Here is a 7,569-nt window from a genome sequence, read left to right on the forward strand (position 1 = left end):
ACAATGACAATAAATAAATAAATACTAAATACTAATACTAATACTATACCGATACCAGTACCGATACCTTTAACATATAAAGATCAAGATGAAAGATCATCACCACGAGTTTGCAAATTCTGAGCATGTTTTTATGAACACTAAAACGCTTTGTCACTAACTGAGAAAAAAAATAACCATGGCTTTTTTTTGACGTTCGGAAGATTAAGACTTCCTCAGTTTCTCGGCTTGATAACACAAGTGCTTGCAGTTTACTGCAGGCATCATGTTGATAATGCATCTTGTTTGTCTCAAAGCTTCATTGTTATGACATTTGTGCTCCATCACATTATAAACAGGCAGCGTGGCTGGCTGGCTGGCTAAGTACAACCACTAATTGTTGTAATTGTTAGCAGTTGCTTGAGCCGCCTGGTCTGTGTGTATTTCTGTATATGAATACAGTATATCTGTGTGTTTACAGTGCGCATTATTGGTTTCTTTGAGTGCAACATACACCTACGCACGTGTGTGTCTGTGTGTTTATGTATTGATCTGTGTGGATGCATTACTCTAAACACTTCCTTTCTCTTTCACTTTAGGCTTTAAACACTCATGATTAGTTGGGAAGATTAGAAGAAATACCAGAGAGGAAGGAAGGGAGAAATAATGAGGGAAAGCTGAGGAGAGATAAGAGCAAGTAAAATGAACAAAACAAAATCTCACTTTGGTTATTGTGTTCTGTTTGACAATAGCAGAAATGTAACTGTTTCAAAATCTTACCTTTTTTAAGGTAAGTTCATGCATATTTCAAAAGGACAGGACAAGTATGGATTGCTTGGAAGGGTTGGAGGAGAAAGCCTCTTGTATCCAATAAAAACATGGCAACATGGATTAGTTTTGCAAAGTCTGAACAGACTGCAAGAGCTCTGAAACAATGCCCTTTGGACAGATGATACCAAAGTTGAGATGTTGCAGTTGACTGTGAACTCCTCTGTATACCAGTGGCTAAGTCAAAGTTCAGAGCTGAGCTGTGCTGTGTATAAATGAATGCCCACAAACCTCAAAATGAACTGAATCAATGTTGTAAAGAAGAGGACCAAAATTCCTTCACACTGATACAAGAGACTGATAAAGTCATACAGAAGACCAGGACTTCAAGTTATAACTACCAAACATGATTCCAAAAGCGACTGAATGGTGCGGTGTAGTTTGTTTTTCATGAGACTGCATAGAGTCACTTCACTGTATGTTAATATATATGCTAGCTAACTTGCGTGGCTAGCAACTGCACTGTGGTATAACATAGGATGCTAATTTTGGTTAGCGAAAAACAGACAACATTCATCTCTGATAACTGCGCCACTGCCTTGATAGAATGGAGTCAGTGGAATATCGTCAAATCAGTAAATCCGACTAGAGCTAGCTTTTGGAAAATATATACTATTGATTATCTTATATGTGCTAAACACAGCTAGAACTGAGTTAGCTAAATTTTGCAGCAAGACTGGAAATAGGAGGACACTTTTGTAACATGGCTGGTTTCACCTGTGTGTTATAGTAACAGTCATATAGTTAAACTTGCACTGCACTGAAAGTAATATATAAATGTTACTAGCTAGGAAAAGAGGCTGCCATTACAACTTTTGTGGAAAAGTGACCAGTGTAGTCATTTGTACTTGAAGCAGTCATATCCCGTCAGAGTAACGGGAAAGCATGCACATCTGAAATTCCTTCATTCATTCACACAGTTTGTCATTGGAAGTGTCAGAACTTAACTGAGCCTTTGGACTGTCCGGGGTTTTGGGGACCATGTTCTGGGAATAGAAAATTTCAGCGGTAGACCAACGCCACCAAAACCAAAAACTATTTGTATGAACAATTTGTGTTTTTGTAATTTTGGTTAAGTGACCTTTCTTAATTAAACATTTCTTGTCTTGACAACAGTGAAAACAAATATGCTCACCCTGTCAACAAACAGATCTCAACCATCACTAAACACAGACTACCAAAACACGGCTTCGGCAGCAAACTTGAAAATAAGTCCAAAGAACATTTTCCTCCATCCTGTGTGAGGGAGATGGGCAGTAAAGCGTGGTGAGCTTTGGGCCCGTAGCGGCACTGTGGAGGAACAGCCGGTGCTAATCCAACCCAGTAACGGTTCAGCAGGCGGCAGTAGGAATCGTTGGAAAGAGGGAAGGAGCGTGAAATCCCAGACACCTGGTGGCTCTTTCTGCACAAGAGTCTGCAGCTGGTGTCGAGAGCCCACAGCCACCCGGCCAGCTGTGCTTCCTCGACGGCTCCTCTGGCTCGCACTGAGGTTAGACCAACACATTATCTGTCTGCTGAAAGGGTTAATAACTTCAGCTGTGCTCCAGTCACTGCCACATTCCTTTTTTAATGCAAAAAAGTCGAAAGTGTATGTTTCAGGATCAGTTATTAAATATTCTTTTGGCAAACTGATGTCCTTTAGTCACTGAGAAATAACAGAAATCTGTTGTTCAGGGTTTTTTTTGGGTGACATCACCTAAGCTGGAAGTTGTGGATGTGATGTAAAATCCAGTGTGATGAAGCGAGATCACTGCGCAATGACATAATTATTTACAGAGCATAAATTAAGCCAACGTTGCCTTACATAACTTCAGAATGCCTTAATAGATGATTGAGTCTCACTTTCACCGTGTGCTCAAAGCTCAGAGAGGCATTAATGATGGTGTATACGCCGATCACGAGCCACGGCACTTGTTTCATATAGTCTAGGTCCCTTTGACCTCTGTTGCTGTCCCATGGTGTCTTTCACCAGGATGTTGGCAGTGGATCATTCGGGTCCTGTGGGTTGTGAGGATTAGGTCATTTCTGGCACATTACATGTTTGCTTGGGAGGAGATTTAGGAAGTTTGGGGGCAGAGTCAACACTTTGGGTTCTTTGTCATGTTGCTTGAGACATTCCTGAATAGGTTTAGTGGCGTGGCTGGGTAGGAGGGGGTGAGTGTGCTTGGTCTGCAACAGTATTTAGGTGCTCCGTATAAATCACAGTCACATCTACAGCAGAGTTTCCCAGTTGGCTGGTACAGTAGCCTAAAGACCTCTTCAGTTACTGGGTGAATAATAAGCACCAAATGAAAAATAAGAACAAGCAAATAAATTGTGCCACAAATTAGAGCCTGTAAATTCTGTTTTTTTTTTAATGATATTAATTGGTCTGTTTCCTAATTAGAGTACATAAGTGAATGTTCTGTTTACCGTGCCTACAGAAGCATTAGTAATCTATCAATGGAGTAAATTAAAAAGGTAAATAACTTTATTGTGCTCGCTCAGTTTGTACTGCACGTTGTATAGATGTATTTAATTTTAGATGTGTCTTTTCCCCATTAAAACACTGGGCTAAAAGTACTGTAACGTTCCCAAGAACCAGACGTTTTGATCTCATTTTGTCCGTTTATTCGGTAACACAGGCAAACGGGCTGTTAACTCTGGGGAGAGTGCTCTCGTACAACACCTCACTTCAGCCCCGTACAGTCACACACAACAACCAAGACCCGCCTCCCATTCCTGCACACATAACTCCCTTTTTCCTGCAGCACAACCAAACATGTATCTTAAAGAAATAACAACAGTGTGCAGAGATAGCCAACCTGTCACTGTAAAATAACCTTTAACTATCGTTACTGTACATTATTTTAAAGGGAGAATTAGGGGTGCCTTTAATTAGGTTAATAGGCCCACCGTGCATCTCTTTTTATCTGTCACATTTCAAACCACATCACACAAGTTAATATGTCAGATGGAACAATGCCAAAAAACCTCTTCACCTAAATTAATGTGCATGGAGCGAAATCTAAGTGGCTAAATGAATCATCAACATTTAAAGATGAGATTTTTCACGGTAACCATGACACACTGTATTCCCCTACAAGCAGCAGGGGGCCCAGGACACTCCCCTGTGGGACTCCGTGTGCTAAAAGGTAGATATAGTTTGAACCCTAACTCATTGGGTTAAATACAGAGTAAAACATTATAGTGTTTATGATCGCAAACCATCACTGAAAGCTTTTGAAGTAGCATATTTTGTTGAATTAGTCATTCATCACTGAAAACACCTGACTACAGACAGTAAAGATGAGCTGGAAGGTTTTATTGGAGCTCAACAAAATCTTGATCAGGAGTAGGTTAACGTTAATGGTAATCCACATCCACTAATGAATTATCCAAATATAAGATGTCCATTCCTAAAGTTCTCCCAAAAGTAGAGAGAAAACTTCCTAATTTAGCTTTAAATATATTTCCTTTAAAAAAAAAAAAAATACATGTATTAACAAACAAAAGAGCTTTTATTACTTGAAATGGCACGTTAAATGATCAGATTCCAGACATTTAGAAGTTAAAACCCTATTAGTCTTAAATTGTCTTTCATTTTCCTCTTGAAGTGATTTGCTTTGAATGTCTTTTGTGGGCGTTAAAAATGTTACTGGCTCAATGTAACGCTATTTAGAGGCGCACATCAAAACCCGCCGGTCGGCCACTAATGCAGCAGAGCTGCCATAATTAAATGTTTGTTTTTGAAGGAGATGTGATGTGGTTGTTTTCTGACTCGTTTCATCTCTGCGTGTTTTGAGGGGTGTTTTCACCATCTGTGTGTGTGTGTGTGTGTGTGTGTGTGTGTGTGTGTGTGTGTGTGTGTGTGTGACGGGCCAAAAGTTGTGATGTTTAGTTACCACGAGTAGCTGATGACAATGTGCAATAACTTGGATGCGTCTTAGCATATATAATACCGTACAGACATATTGTGTTAATGACACATTTCTGAGGAGGAATTTTCTACGATTTGAATAAGAGCAAAATTCTGTTTTGACAAATGGAAAAGTTACGTAACCGCGCGTGTGTGTGAACTGGTGAGGATTTAGATGTCATCATACCTGCTTAAAGCTTTGTTTCAAGACTTGGACTTGGTTTTAAACTTCATCTTAGAACCAGTTTTAGGTTCAGGTAAAGGTTAAATAGTTGTAATTGGTGCGAGCATTAGTGCTATTGAGGAGGTGTCATAGGAGCATGGTAATTACAATTTACACAGTTTCTGTTCAGGTGCTTGTGGGCGCGTAAATTGTATAATTGTCCATAAATGTCACCTAATGAGACAGACAGGATGTACTTCGATCACAAGTATGATACATTAGTAATATTGTGTTTAAAAAAACTCAATCAATAATTCCTAATCTGACTGAAAGTGCTTTCAGTGACATTATTTCAAGTTCCGGTTTTATTCACAGCAAATAAACCCCACATCTGTTGTCTGGATGTTCAAGCTGCTCATACTTGTAGTAAAGAAATTTCCTCCTATTGTAGGAGGTAGTAGGATATTAGGATATGGATCTCAGCATTATTGAAGCATAGTGGGATCATGTTGACAGACAACAGAACAAAAGGCAGAAACATCCACAGAAGAGCTTTGAATGTCCTTCAAGAAACCTGGAGAACTATTCCTGAAGACTGCTTAGCAATATTTTGCTAAGCAAAATATAAAGAAATGAGGGCTGGCTCAAGACTAACGTATCGTACTTTTTCATGGGTTATGTGCAAATTAGTGCTACCATAACCCATACCATAAGTGCTATGGGTTATGTGCAAATAAGTATTGGTTGTGCTAAACAACCAATACTTATTGCAAGCTACAAATCACATGAGCGTTTTAGTTGACTAAATGTGTCATGGTTCTCAAGATCTGGAGAGGTCGTGGTGTGTGTGTTTTTTGTCTTCGCCTCTCCCACCAGGGCGGAACTGGACCTTGATTCCCCGCCTCTGAACCCTCCCTGAACACACACCTGCGGCTCATTCACACTGATCCTGGCAGACTACTTAAGATGGCAAGAGAGGCTGCTTCCTCGCTGGATCGTCACATTATTTAGTGTCAGTGTAGCCTAGCCTTTGGAAGTATTCCTTGTGATCACCTAGAGTTTCCTCCTAATGTTGTTTTTCTGTGTACAGGCCTTCTAGATTCCCTTAAGACTAAAATTGATTCATCCATGTGTCTAGATAAATAAGCTGCCTAACCACAGTTATATGCCTTAAGCCTTGATTAAAGCTACAGTACATTGCCGTCCCTGCCGTCTGGATTTCTGTGGATGTGTGTGAGTGAGCGTGAGCATTTTGGAGTGGACATTCAGAGTGAGCTGTGGATTAAGTTCAAGAGGAGCGTATGTACCCCGCCTTGGACCTTCCCCTCGGACCCCCCTCCACCCCCTGGAGCCCCGTGTTATCTGTCTCACTGTATATATGTAGATATTCTCACTTGGTGCCACACTGTAAATAAACCCTCACCTTCTCTCTAAACTTCAGAGTCCTGCGAGTGAGTCCTCTGCCTAATAATCTGTGACCAAATGAAGTCATCAGGGTGCCCCAAAGGAGCAGGGCACAGTAGATGAAAAAATAAAAGCCCTCAGTATGCAACTAGTGTGCTGCAATGTGGACTCTAAATTAAAAATGTGAAAATTTGCACGTATAACTTTCTCGAATGTTTCACTACAGGCTGTTTGTTGCTTACATGCAAGGCAGTGCGCACAAAGGCCACAGAAGCCTCCAAAACATCACACACAGACACACACAGCGCCACGTGTTGGCTTCACTGATTACCGTGTGTTGCGTTCAGTGGTGTGTAAAGTGCTGCCGCTGCGAGTATTAGCCTGTTTATCAGAGTGTGTATTAACGTGCTCCAGCGCAGGGGCTGAGGGGACAGAGTGTGTGTGTTTGAGTGCGTGAGCGTGCTAGCAGGGGATCACAGGTGTGTTTGCGAGCTCCGCAGAGAGCCTCCTTCCCCCTATAACCCCCACGCCCCCACCTCGAGCATCCTGGGTAATATCAGCCCACGGAGCACCTGCGTCCCTGTCCCAGAGCGCACGCACGCACACACACACGCACACACCTCTAATGGCCCCGTATCAGCCTGCCATACGGCTCTAATAGCCAGCTGTGTGAGCAGAAAACCGTTGGACCGTGCTGACACTCACTGATGCAGTTGTAATATTAGATCTGAGTTAACTGTGATCTCCAATTAGTTTTCATCACACTTGAAACAACCAATGAACACAGAAAACTACATGAAACACACAAAGGATATTTCACGCTTTAGCTTTGAATCCATTTAAAAAACAAAAACAAAAAAACTTTAGTAGCACACAGGGCTCACGGCTTTACTTTTCCAATAACTTTTTCTTGACTTTCCACCACTAGGTTGGCTGTTTTCTGAGGGATTTCCTCTCCAGTTTGAGTGAAAACATTTTCAGTGGGAAAGAAACAAGTAGGTTAGAGTCGTGGTCGAGTGTGTAGGTCAGGGTTTTCACATGCAACTTAATATAAATGTCTTCCCGACAACAGCCTGCTACCACAGCCATTTCACACAAACACGTTTGACCTTAGAGGGGCAGACAGAGATATGAGTTTGCTCAGATGATTCAAATTGTTATCAGGTGCTCTGGCATGTAAGGAAAACACGGAGCTGCACAGAGTTAGCAAAACTCTTAATGACTCCCAGAACAAAACAACTCTGAACCCTCACAGCAGATATCATCACAGTGTCTCTGACAGATACAGTTCTTTGAT

Source organism: Astatotilapia calliptera, chromosome 23 (assembly GCF_900246225.1).
Source record: "Astatotilapia calliptera chromosome 23, fAstCal1.2, whole genome shotgun sequence".
Lineage (NCBI taxonomy): Eukaryota > Metazoa > Chordata > Actinopteri > Cichliformes > Cichlidae > Astatotilapia > Astatotilapia calliptera.